Raw genomic sequence first — 12970 nt, 5'->3', positions numbered from 1 at the left:
TGGTAGGATGATTCCATTGCCTGATAACAGCTGGGAAGAAACTGTCCCTGAATCTGGTGGTGTGCGTTTCACACTTCTAATCTATACCTTTTGCCTGATGGGAGAGGGGAGAAGACGGAGTGGCCAGTGTGCCACTCATCCTTGATTATGCTGCTGGCCTTGCCCAGGCAGTGTGAGGTATAAATGGAATCAATAGAAGGGAGGTAGGTTTGTGTGATGGCCTGGGCTGTGTCCACAATTTTGGTAGCATGCACTTGATGTTGGCCTGATTTAAGTCCCTGCCTTTCTGGAACAAAGACTCAGGTTGCTTCTTTTCAATGCTGTTGGCTCTCTCAGGCGCTAGCTTCGCATTAACATGGGGAGGGAAGTAGACTGCTGTCAGAATAGCCAAATTAATTCCCAAGGCAAGTAGTTGGGAGGATGTGTCACCGTTAGAAATTTCATGTCCTGGCAGCAGGTCAGTGCACCATGAGAAGTTAATTAGGAAGCAGACCCCTGCGCCCTTAACCTTGAGAATGCTTTAGGGTGAGATCCATTTCATTATTTTTCTTCCTCTTTTACCGATTTATTAAAATTATAGCATTGCCTTTTCCCCCCAATGGAGAAATATGCGTTGACGTGGACAGAAATTTGACCTGGTTCAGGGGACTACACCAGTCGAAAAATAATACGACGTGCAGTGTAAAAAATGTCCCGAACGCGTACTGCTGACAGTAAAATCAATAAAGATAGACACAAAAATGATTTAGTAACTCAGCGGGATAGGCAGAATCTCTGGAAAAAAGGAATTGGGGACGTTTCGGGTCGAGACCCTTTTTCAGACTGAGTCTATCTTCGGTGTAAACCAACATCTGCAGTTCCTCCCTACACAATCAAATCAATAATGATGTATTTCAGGAGAATTAGCAAATAGGCATTTCCCTCGAGAAGTAAAGCCTCCGAGTTGCGCGCTGCGCTGCGCTGTGACTGCGAGCGTGGACAACCGGCGGCGGCGGCGGGGGATTGAAGACGTAAGTGGATGATTGACAGCAGCCCGCACTGAGGGGTGGGAGGCCGTGACGTGTGTTTTCCGGGCTCGGTTGCCAGTGGAAACGGAGCCTGGTTCAGGCGCCGGCCGGGAGGGGGAGGGGGAGGGGGAGGGGGCGATGATGCACCGGGACGGCGGCGGCGACACTGACACTGACAATGACAATGACGCTGACGCTGACGCTGCGTGAGTCTATGCAATGGTAAACACTCGCGGTTAGTCTCTGCGGTCGCGCTCTGGTCTCTCCCCGTTCCACGGACCGTCTCCGGCCTCGGGCACTGCCCCTCCGCGCTGGGACCGGCTGTCAGCCCCTCCGCGCTGGGACCGGCTGTCAGCCCCTCCGCGCTGGGACCGGCTGTCAGCGGCTCCGCGCTGGGACCGGCTGTCAGCCCCTCCGCGCTGGGACCGGCTGTCAGCGGCTCCGCGCTGGAACCGGCTGTCAGCCCCTCCGCGCTGGGACCGGCTGTCAGCGGCTCCGCGCTGGGACCGGCTGTCAGCGGCTCCGCGCTGGGACCGGCTGTCAGCGGCTCCGCGCTGGGACCGGCTGTCAGCGGCTCCGCGCTGGGACCGGCTGTCAGCGGCTCCCCGCTGTTGCTGGGAATTGTGAAAACCTCCGCTGTCGCAATAAGATTGAAATTGATGTTTCCCAGTCGATCCCGTTAGTTAATGGAGAGTTTGTTAATGAAGTTACACACGGAATTCTCGCGGATTTGCGTTTAACATATTTTGTGTCGGTTTATTCTACTAACTGCGGTAGTTTCCCATGCGAACCTTTTGCCAACTCGCTGCTTGGCCAATAACAGATTGAAGGGTCTTATTATCCCAACAGTATCACAGCAAACAGGTCAGTATTTTAACAACGGAAATCCAAGTATTGAATTACGTACAGGATGGGGAATGACATTAGTAATTGTTGGCAATATATTTGGCTACAATGGCGCACAGTGGAAAACATGAAACAGAATAGATTACGGCGTTGAGTCAGAGTTGGGGGAAAGAATATGTGGAATGTGTAGAACTGCAATGGTATGGAGGATGCATTCTGGATTATGGGAAACAGGGTGGCGACTGAACAGGTAGGAAATAGAGAGATACGGATGAACAAAAATACCTGTTCCTGTGCTGTACTGTTCTCTATTCGGTGGCTGGAAAGGGTAATAGTAAAGAAAAGATGGATAAAGTCCTCAAATTAATGATGTATAATTAATGTTACAAATCTTACCTAGGCTCCTAATGCAATATCTCTTATCTTTGATTTAGTACAGATTGAATCAAAATAGAATTACTTGTAATTGATTAGTTGTACCTTCTGTAGTATACCTTCCTGAATTCCAAAGATTAAATTACAAATCAGTGGATATTTTTAAGGCAGAGATAGGTGGATTCTTGAATAGTACAGTAGCAATGTTACAAAATTTTGAAATTTTAAAAATCAAGTTTTTAATTTATCCCATCAGATAAAGCATAAAAAGAAGTTTAATTTGACACCTAATTCACTTTCATATCTTCATTATTAAAAACGTTATGGCCATTTTCATACTCGGAAATTGGCATCTTGTTCCCTATTGCTTTTTCATTGACTTAACACAAAAGCTGTGATCGAGAACATTTAAAGGCCAATAACTTTCTTAAAATTTAAGAGAACTGAAAGAAATTTTCAGTTATTATAGATTGAAGCATTCTGAAACAAATATGAAACAATCTTACTTAGATGACTTGAAATTAAAGCATATAATTAGTTAGTTACCTAATTGTAGCTAATTACAAAATTCAATTACTAGATCTAAACATCTATCCATTTCTTAAGAATAGATTGACATTTTTAAATAGCCTAAGTGTCCAAATAACATTCACACAAGAATTCAGAATATAACATAATTTTTAAATCTCATTTGTCATGGGTTTATAGGCCAAATGGAAGGAATTTAATGTTTAATACCTGTAAATTAATGGCCATTTAAATCAGCTTGCGAGTGGGATTTTTTGGAACGGGACCATTTAGAACATTGAGGTTGCGGTGAATTTATACCCCCATATCTGCAGCAAATACACTGCCGGTTCTTCGGGGTGAAAAATCACCGTTTCGCAACTTAAAATGTGAATTAAATACATCTTAAGAAACACTTTTATACATAAAAATAAACTACTTTCTTTTACCTGGTCCTCCATAAAATCCGTCCCAGTTGTCAGCATTGACGGCTTCAGAAGCTGATTTTAAAATAATTCCAGCGATTAACTTGTCGGGTGAATTTTTTTTTTTAAACACACAGAACGGTCGTAGGAATGATTCTTTAGCAAAATCTTGCACTCCAACAAATATAATTCAGGACCAGGTCGGGAAAAAACCCCGTTTTAACCACGCCCCCCCCCCCCCCCTCAAACGCGCCAAAATCGCGCACACGGCCAGTGGCAGAATTACAGCGCCGCTGAAGGTAAATTTTGTAACATACCTAAGTACAGGTGTCAGAGATTATGGGGAGAAGGCAGGAGAATGGGGCTAGGTGGGAGAGATAGATCAGCTATGATTGAATGGTGGAGTAGACTTGATGGGCCGAATTTCCTAATTCTACTCCTATCACTTATGACATGACAAATTATAGATGGGATTAAGAACAGAAAACAGAATCCTTGTGAACAGTTGTATTTCAAACTGGAGGAAAACAGTCGGTGATAATCCCTGGATGTCAGAAGTGGGATCATTAGTTTAAATTATATATATTTGTAACATTGATTTCAGTGTAAAGATTATTTTAAAATACAAAATTTGGAACTATTTTCCTTCATAAATACAAAATACAGGTGCACAACCTTTTATCCGAAGATCCAAATAACGAAAACCTCCGAATAGCGGCCATTTTTTCGGTCCTTGAAGAAAGGTCCTTGAAAACGTTCACCGAGGGCGGCCCGCAGAGGTGACAGCGGAACCTCCGGTCGGTCCTCGAAGAAAGGGGAACTAAATCCCCATTCATAAAAGAGAAGGTGAGGGAGGGTTAATAATTGACAATATGCTGCTGCCTGCCCGCTGAGTTAAAAAGTTTTTCGTGAGTCTTGCGTGGGAACTTTTTAACTCAGCGGGGCAGGCAGCAGCAGATTGTCGCTCGCTTCAGTTTCACCCCACCTACACCCCTCTGCTTCCCGGCCATGTGTGTGACCCCTTCCCTCCCCTCTCCAGCTCCCCGCCCATTGCACCGGCGCGGGGGCTTTGCACTGTCTTCAAGTCGGCGATTGCAGCAGGTCAGTGCCAGTCACCGGAGACGTCAGGACCAACGGGACACCGACCCCCAGGCCCACTGCAAGCACAGCGATCCCAGAGACCCACAGCCAGCAGCAGCCCAGCCCCGTTCCAACTCCAGAGGAAAACTGCAAACTGGTCGGAGACGTCAGGACCACCAGAAGCCGTTCCCCGAGCTGCGCCCCCTCATCGGGACACCGACCCCCAGGCCCACTACAAGCACGGAGATCCCAGAGACCCACAGCCAACAGCAGCCCAGCCCAGCCCCGCTCCAACTACAGAGGAACCTGGGTTGCGGATGACGGGGCGCAGCTCGGGGCGTCGTAGGGGCCCATCGGGGAGCGGGTTCCTGTTGGTCTTGACGTCTCCGGCCACCTGCCATCCTCCGGGAACTGTACCGCCCTTGCAGGAGAGTGGGGTTGTTTGCAGTTGCAGAGGGAGGGGGCAAGGGCAGTTCCCAGTCTCAGCTCCAGTCCAGGGGGGTGGCCGGAGACGTCAGGACCAACAGGACACCGACCCCCAGGCCCACTGCAAGCACGGAGATCCCAGAGACCCACAGCCAGCAGCAACTCCAGCCCAGCCCCGCTCCAACTCCAGAGGAACACGTAGGGGCAGAAGCTGATGGTGTGCAAGGTACGTCTTGTTCTTGGGGTGGCGGATGAGGGGGCGCAGCTCGGGCTGTGGGCAAACTGCCACTTGTCGCCGTAGCGGCCCATCGGGGAGCGGATTCCTCTGGTGTTGGAGGGGGAGGGGGGTATTGTGCTGTTTGATCGCCCCAGGGACAGGGAGACACAGCGGCTTTTTAGACTGGTGGGCAATCACTTCCAAAGTTCTGCCCACACAGTCAGTACACCTCTCCTACACTGCATTTCATACAAACATTTATTCTGCAAGAAAAAACTACATTGAAGACTCAAACTCGCGACCGAGTTTACTGCCGGGATCAAGGCGCAAACTCGCGACCTTGCGGATATGAGCCGAGCACTCTACCACTGAGCCAGCCATTAAAATCTACGCTAAAAAAATTCCATTCCGAAGACGTACAAATTCTGAATTACGAAAAGTGTCTGGTCCCAAGGCTTTCGGATAAAAGGTTGTGCACCTGTAGTTAATCCCAAATTGTCATTTTTAATGTATCTGTCACTGTTTGTGCTACCAAAATTGCAACAAATAAACCACACCCAAAAGAAAAGTCCAAAATTCTAATCCAAAAATGAACTATTAAATTAACAATCAAACTAACCTTGCAAAAAATCTAACAAGCAACTCTTTTAAGAATCACTTTCTGAAAAGTTATCATTTACTTTATACACGGAAAGTAGGAAGACTTTGTTTTAAATACTCAACTTGAACTGTTACATTTTATGCCTGTGCTAAATGGAAAAGATGCAGTTCTGAATATTCCAGGCGCATTACGTTTTCCTTGCATGCTTGGTGGAAAGTGTTTGCTAAAATTAACTATACATCTCAGATATCTCTGATGCCTACAATGTATTAATCTATTATGCATAAGTAGAAATGGTGAATACACTTCCTGAAAGTAGAATATGGGGTGCTGTTCTTTCAGTTTTGTGTGTCTTCAGTCTGGTTGAGGAGGAGATCCAGGACAGATAGAGTGGCTTTGGAATAGAAAGGGGAATTGAAGTGGCTGGCAACCAGGAGCACCAGCAGGTCGTGGCAGACAGAATGCTTCTTTGATGACTACACTTGTTCTTATCAATGTAGAGTAGATCACATTGAGAGTACTGCATGCAATAGGGAGGTTTCACGGCAGTCGTGTCACGACCCATGACCCGTGCTGTTACTACGCTACGCCAAGTGGAGTACACGCGATGTACTGCAGGTAAGCACTTACCATTGTTTCCAGCGTAGCGGGCCCGTTAAAACCCGCCGACATTGTCAATTTTTGCGCTGTAAATAATTATGGAAATCGGGATAAGCGTGTGAGACATTTAGCCTACTTCATAATTTCAAAAGTGAGGAGAAATGACGGTAGATAGAAGCGAGAGCTGAAGGGACAACAACAGCCAAAGTGCTTAGCGAACATTGGCCGTTTGCTCACTGCATTTCATCAACTATGGCATTATTTGTGTCTTTTCTTGATTCCTTTGGCATCTAAAAAGTTTCAGAAGTGATAAATCTGGCTGTAAATTTTTTAAATCGCCCATAGTTCTCAAGTGGGTTTTTACATACAAAATGAAAACGCATCTGAAGAAAAATTTACAGCCAGATTTATCACTGAGACTTTTTAGATACCAAAGGAATCAAGAAAAAACACAAATAATGCCTTACTGTTGATGAAATGCAGTGAGCAAACGCGATAATTCCCAATATTTTCAATTCCGATATCTGCACAGCCAATGTTCGTCAAGCACTTTAGCTGCTGTAGTCCCTTCAGCTCTCGCTTCGCTTTACCTTCATTTCGCTTCACTTTCGGAATTCTGAAGTTGGGTACATGTCTCTCACACTTACCCTGACTTCCACAATTTTTTACAGCGCAAAAATTCAACATTTTGGCGTTTTTTAACAGGTAGGAAATTACGCGTTTCTTGCATTAGTGACATATACCGGAAGTTACGGATGTCCTCCAGATGGATTGAGCGGCTCCGTGCGTCAAGCCCTATGACCCAGTGACCTTATGTGCCACCCCCCTATAGATGAGGTTTGAGGAGGTTCATGTAAATCACTGTCTCACACGGAAGTATTGTTTGGGATCCGGAATGGAGGTGTTGTAGGGACAGGGGTAGCATCTCCTATGGTTGTAGCGGAAAGTGCTTGGGGAGTGTAAGGAATGGGTGAGAAGAACAGAGATAACCAGGTAGTCACAGTGAGAGTGACATCTGCAGAAAATTGAAAAAGGTGGCCGTGGAAGGTATGACGTGATGAGATCATCATGTTGAAGGTGGCAGAAATGTTGGAGAATGTGCTGGACACAGAGGCTGGTGTGGTGAAACGTAAGGACTAAGGGTCCTATATCCCTGATCTTTCTGGGGGGGAGTGGGTGCAAAAGCAGTACTGTTGGAAACGGAGGAGACTTTGGTGAGGGCTATATCTATAACGTTGCAACAGATACCTTGACTGCACCACCTCCCACCCTGTCTCTCACAAGGATGCCATCCCTTTCCTGCAGTATCACCTTCTCCACCTCGTCTGCTCTCAAGATGGGATTTTTCACTCTAGGACATCCAAGGTGTCCTCTTTCTTCAGAAATGTGGTTTCTCTTCTGCAGCTGTGGATGGATCCCTCACCACTCTCTCTCTCTCTGATTCCTTGCTACACTCATCCTTCCCCCTCCCCAGCCACTTCCCCTCTAACCACAGTAGGTGCAATACCTATCCCTCCACCTCCTCCTACCTCATCTCAAGGACCGCAGCAGCTCTTTCAGTTGGTGTTTACATGCACCTCCTCCAACCTTGTTTATTGCATTTTGTGCTCTCGATGTGGCCTCCTCCACATTGGTTGTTTGTTTGTTTTTACCTGTATGTATGTGTGTGTGTGTGTGTGTGTGTATAGTTATGATAGTGGCTTTCAAGAGATTTTTAAAGAGGCATATGGATATGTAGAGAATGAAGGTATATTGATCATGTGCAGGCAGAGGGGATTGGTTTATCTTGCATCATGTTCGGCATAGACATTATGGACGAAAGGGCCTGTTCCTGTGATGTACGTTTTGATTTCTTATTAGGGTGAGATGCAATTGGATGTAGCTTATTCATTTTTCACGCTGGGCAGGAATTCAGCAAGAAATTGTTGTAAAAACTTCAAAAGTATTATGCATAAAAGTGCAAAGTTCCAGGCGAAGTTGGAAGGGCCTGTATGACTTATTATGTTTCTTGTACTCACAGTCTGATTTTGTGCTTACTAATTTAAATAATCTGAAATTCACTAATTGTATGTACGATGGGCATTCCCTGAACAAGTTCATCATTACAGGAAGCATAGGATCATGGAATTATTACCTTACATTTGCCTGCTTTTTATCCATGTTCACACAGATAATATGCTGCACCTCGCTGATTCTTTCCAAATGGTTATCTATGTGCTACCTCCACAACCATAGGGTTAATATCATTGTGAATGTTTAGAGATTGCTTTGATTCCATTGCCCATCATTGTTTCCCCAGAGGTCAGATTTGAACTGGTCTGCACATAATCTGAAAAATCAGGGATGTTCAGTTACATTATTCTCTTGGTGTTTGGATCAGTGAGTACTGCATGGCCGTCTGAAGGGGGAGGGGGGGGTGTGTTGGGTGCGACCGCACCCCTCTTTTTCCCCCCAGAGTAAGAAAAAATCCAGAGAAAAAAAAAAAAATCGGAAAAAAATCAGCGTTTCCACTTTGTCGGGAAATCGCCTGAAATTCTGGTTCCCACTGGGCCCACGCCACCCCTGCTTGATCCCCGCTGGGCCCACGCCACCCCCGCTGGGCCCACGCCACCCCCGCTTGACCTCCGCTGGACCCACGCCACCCCCGCTGGGCCCACGCCACCTTCATCTTCGCCCCCCCCCCGCCAGAAAGAGGGGGGATGTGAGAGGGGGGAGAGGGAGAGAGAGAGGGGAAGGGAGGGGAGAGGGAAAGGGGGATTATCTTTAATGAGATTGCAAAATTAAGGTAGGTTTTAGAGCTATTATATGTTCTCCTCCATATGAATAATTTTAAACAATATCAAATAATATCAAACAATTGGAACTGCTTTCTTTTCCTTGATAACAATACTGAAAAATATGAATTCCATAGTTTGTGACATAAATATACATTTTAATGGGATCATTATATACAGATGTAACATTTCCATTTCGAGATCGGGCGGGGTGGGGGCAAATATGCGTCAAGCCGATAGCCTAATCGTCAAAGAGTTAAAAGATAGCTTAATAAATAAAGAGCTGAGAAGAGGAATCAGAGCTGCCAAGGAAAGGTACTCTGAGAAGTTGAGGAGCAAGTTCTCAGCTAGTGACTCTTCTTCAGTTTAGAAGGGCATGCAAGAAATCACCAGCTATGAGAAAAGCCCCCCGCTCTTTGGACAATCGCCAGCTGACGAACGACCTGAATGAGTTTTACTACAGGTTTGAAAATCAGAAATGTAACCCTGGTACCCCCTCCCCCCCTCCCCAACCAACACAGCCAGACCCCAGTCTACAAAGAATGGACCTGCACCCTGTCCTTCCCATTCACCACTTCACACTTACTTAAGGCAAGACTCCAGTAGGAAAAGAGTGGACCCTTTCCTACCTCAACCAACACTTCACACCCACTCACAGCCTGACCTCAGTCTGCAAAGACTGGGCCCTTCTACACCCACCTCACTCCAATCACCACTTCACACCCAATTACTCATTTTTACCCAGTACTGGCAAAGATGTACTGTCCCTGCCTGCTTCAAAGTCTCCACTATTGTCCCTGTCCCCAAAAAGGTAAGGATTACTGGTCTTAAGGACTACAGGCTTGTTGCACTGACCTCTGTAGTCATGGAGACCGTTGAAAGGCTTGTGCTGAAACATGTTTTCTCTGTGTGAAACATGTTTTTCTCATCTCGGTCCTAAAAGATTTCCCCCTTATCCTTAAACTGTGACCTCTTGTTCTGGACTTCCCCAACATCGGGAACAATCTTCCTGCATCTAGCCTGTCCAACCCCTTAAGAATTTTGTAAGTTTCTATAAGATCCCCCCTCAATCTTCTAAATTATAGCGAGTACAAGCCGAGTCTATCCAGTCTTTCATCATATGAAAGTCCTGACATCCCAGGAATCAGTCTGGTTAACCTTCTCTGTACTCCCTCTATGGCAAGAATATCTTTGGCAAGGGAGATGGAGAGGGGGGAGGAGAGAGGGATGGGGAGGGGGAGAGTGGTGTGGGGGGGAGGAATGGGGAAGGGAGGGGAGGAGGGATATGGGGGAGGGTAGGGAGGGAGAAGATTGTGGAGGGAGGGGGGGTGGGGGGAGAGAGGGGAAAGAGTGGGGAGGGTGAGTGGGAGGGGGAGGGGGGGAAGTGGAACAGTTGGGAGGGAGGGAGGGGGAGAGGGGTAGGGTGCGTGGTGGAAGAGGGACAGAGGGGTAGGGGAAGGGGTGGGGGGGAGAAGGGAGGGAGGGGGAGAGAGAGGGGTGGGGGACAGAGAGGGAGAGGTGTGGTGGAAGAGGGACAGAGGGGTAGGGGGAAGGGGGTGGGGGAGAGAGGGAAGGGGGTGGGGTAGAGAGGGAAGGGGGTGGGGGAGGGAGGGATGGGGTGGGAGGAGGAGGAGAGGGAGAGGGGGTGAGGAGAGGGAGATGGAGAGGGGAGGAGAGAGGGGTGGGGGAGAGAGGTGTGGGGGAGAGGGGAGGGAGGCGAGGAGGGAGATGAGGTAGGGGGAAGAGTGTGGATGGAGTGGGGAGGGGGAAGGGGGTGGGGGAGAGAGGGAAGGAGGTGGGGGATGAAAGGGGGGTGGGGGGAGGGGGGGAGGGAGGGAAGGGGGGAGAGGGAAGGGGGGTGGGGGAGAGGGAGGGGTAAGAGTGTGGAGGGAGGGGGAGAGGGGTGGGGGGGAGAGAGGGGAAATAGTGGGGAGGGAGAGTGGAAGGGGGAGGGGTAGGGACAGTCCATCTGTTCCCCATTCCCTTTCACTCCCAATCCGCTTTCTCTATTCCCACACACGTGATGACGCGCTTCGACACCGGCAGCGGGGCTGGGGCTGATGCTAGGGCTGCTGCAAAGGCATATGTAAATTGATCCATTCCGATTGGACATCTGTGAGCATTGGGCATTGTGACATCACACGATGGAACGTTCACCAACATTCTATGGGTGAGAAGCAGTTTTCTTTTGAATTTTTTTTTTGGGGGGAGAAGGATTTTATTAAAAATGTGTACATAAACACGACGAAATTTAATCAGGAGTGGATACTTAGAATGAAAAGTGAAATCTCTACCGAAATGGAAAAAATCTCGGCGATTCTGCGTCTGGTGTTGGCGTAGCAACGAATCAAAGGCTGGCACCCACAAGTCAGGCAGAAAGCCGGCCGGCAGCCACAGACTTTTATATAATAGATAGAAGATAGATAGATGATTGAGTCTTTTGCCCAGAGTAGGTGAATCGAGGAGCAGAGGACATAAGTTTAAGGTGAAGGGCAAAGGATTTAATAGGAATCTGAGGGGTATGTTTTTCACACAAAGGGTGGTAGGTATATGGGACAAGCTGCCAGAGGAGGTAGTTGAGGCAGGGACTATCGCAACATTTAAGAAACAGTTAGACAGGTACATGGATAGGACAGGTTCGGAGGGATATGGATCAAGCGTGGGCAAATGGGACTAGTGCAGATGGGACATGCTGGACCGAAGGGCCTGTTTCCACACTGTATCACTATGACTCTATCTATCTTTCCCTCTCAAGCCCATTCTCCTGCCTTCTCCCCATTACCTCTGACACCCGTATCAATCAAGAATTATCAATCTCCTCCTGAAAAATGTCCATTGACTTGACCTCTACAGCTGCCTGTGACAATGAATTCCACAGTTCACCACCCTCTGACTTAAGAAATTCCTGCTCATCTCCCTCCTAAAAGAATGTCTTTTAATTCTGAGGCTGTGGCCACTGGTCCTAGACTCCCCCACTAGTGGAAACATCCTCTCCAAATCCACTCCATCCAGGTTTTTACCAGGCTGGGACAGACGGCAACAGCTTCACACCGTGTCCCAAAGCTTGTGTCCTGTCCTGCATCACCCAAGGCAGCAGAGACGTTATAGGAGAGGGCAAGCACCGTAACAAAGTAACTCACGATGGTTTGGGTAACATTCAGGAATGTCTATGCATGAATATTACTGACGAACGGTCATGACCCAAAATATAATCTATACCTTTTCTCCAGAGATGCTGCCTGACTCACTGAGTTACTCCAGCACTTTGTGACATGTCACCTATCCATGTTCTCCAGAGATGCTGCCTGACCCGCTGAGTTACTCCAGCACTCTGTGAAATGTCGCCTATTCATATTCTCCGCAGATGCTGCCTGACCACTGAATTACTCCAGCACTTTGTGTCTATTTTCCCTTCACCCATCTGCCCAAGCCCACTCTCCCCCCTCCTTTCCTTTGTTCCTTTCCACCCATAAACCTCTCTCTGCCTTTACATTTCACTCCTCTTTCAAATCTGCTCAACTTATCTACATGCATTTTTCTTCTTAACTTTTTAGTCATAGAATGATGCAGTGTGGAAACAGGCCCTTCAGCCCAACTTGCCCACACCGACCAACATGTCTCATCTAAACTAGTCTCACTCACATGCGTTTGGCCCATATCCATCTAAATCTGTCCTATCCATATACGTGTCCAAATGTCTCTTAAACATTAGGATAGTCCCAGTCTTAACTACCTCCTCTGGCAGCTCGTTCCATACACCTAGCACCCTCTGTGTGAAAAAGCTACCTCTCAAATTCCTGTTAATTTCTGAAATATTGGTCATAAATTTGGTGCAAAAATGCTCCAAAATAAGGCTCAGAATACATCAGAGAGCATCTAAAACCCCTGAGCTTCCAGGGCCCTTAAGCGGGCCTGGCATTGAGGGACTTCACACTTCGTGCTCGTGATGCACATTATTTCATATTAAATTTTTTGTAATCCTGTCATGCCACCCCCCTTTTTGAAAAGCTTCGTATGGGCCTGTACAGTGATAGATATGATGTTAAATGGATCACTGAATTGTATTATATTTTTCCATCTGACATTTATGAGTGATGTCTCACTTAGTGACT

General features: G+C 47.2%; 1 protein-coding gene across 2 annotated transcripts in view; it reads left to right on the top strand.

The window, feature by feature from the left end:
- The first annotated feature begins 1137 nt into the window (after positions 1–1137).
- Positions 1138–12970, top strand: part of rusc2 (RUN and SH3 domain containing 2) — a 101575-nt gene continuing 89742 nt past the window's right edge. Inside the window, exon 1 of one of the 2 annotated variants that reach the window (XM_033031041.1) lies at positions 1138–1213. The gene's annotated coding sequence lies outside the window, so the exon portion shown is untranslated. Of the gene's footprint in view, positions 1214–1603; positions 1872–12970 lie in introns of those variants that run through there. The other variant, XM_033031032.1, reaches the window with a different exon arrangement.

The sequence above is a fragment of the Amblyraja radiata genome, chromosome 1 (genome assembly GCF_010909765.2).
Source record: "Amblyraja radiata isolate CabotCenter1 chromosome 1, sAmbRad1.1.pri, whole genome shotgun sequence".
NCBI classification, from domain to species: domain Eukaryota; kingdom Metazoa; phylum Chordata; class Chondrichthyes; order Rajiformes; family Rajidae; genus Amblyraja; species Amblyraja radiata.
This window is presented reverse-complemented; position numbering and strand designations above follow the sequence as displayed.